The following is a 492-nucleotide window of genomic DNA, read 5'->3' on the forward strand; positions in this document are numbered from 1 at the left end:
TTCTTCTTCATAATTTCTTAACCAATTTTCTCCTAAGAATTCATCCGCAATATATTCTACTAATCTTTCTATTCCCAATTTATCTGACTTTATTATTTCTGTTTGTACATTTCTTTTTATTAATGATTTTGTATCACTACTAATTCCTTCCCTCCAATTTCTAACATTTCCTTCAAAGGATGCAATTAAAAATTCTATTCTCCTTTCAGTATTTTTCCATGTATCATCTTTATTATATAAAAAGAATAATATCATTGAGTCTGCCCAAGTTATTAAAGTTTTCTTAGTATCTATTTTGCAATCTAAGTCTAATTTTGTTCCTCCATGGTTAACAGACTTATCATAATTATTATTTAATTCAAATCTATTACTATATTTATTTACTTTGGACGGTTGTTTATCTCTTACTTTATCATAAAATTGCTTATATGGTTTGTTATACATTGGAGCATAGCTTTCATCTGGATCTATTGATTCTTGTTTAGAGGTTCC

The sequence above is a fragment of the Olea europaea genome, chromosome 20 (genome assembly GCF_002742605.1).
Source record: "Olea europaea var. sylvestris chromosome 20, O_europaea_v1, whole genome shotgun sequence".
NCBI classification, from domain to species: Eukaryota; Viridiplantae; Streptophyta; class Magnoliopsida; order Lamiales; family Oleaceae; genus Olea; species Olea europaea.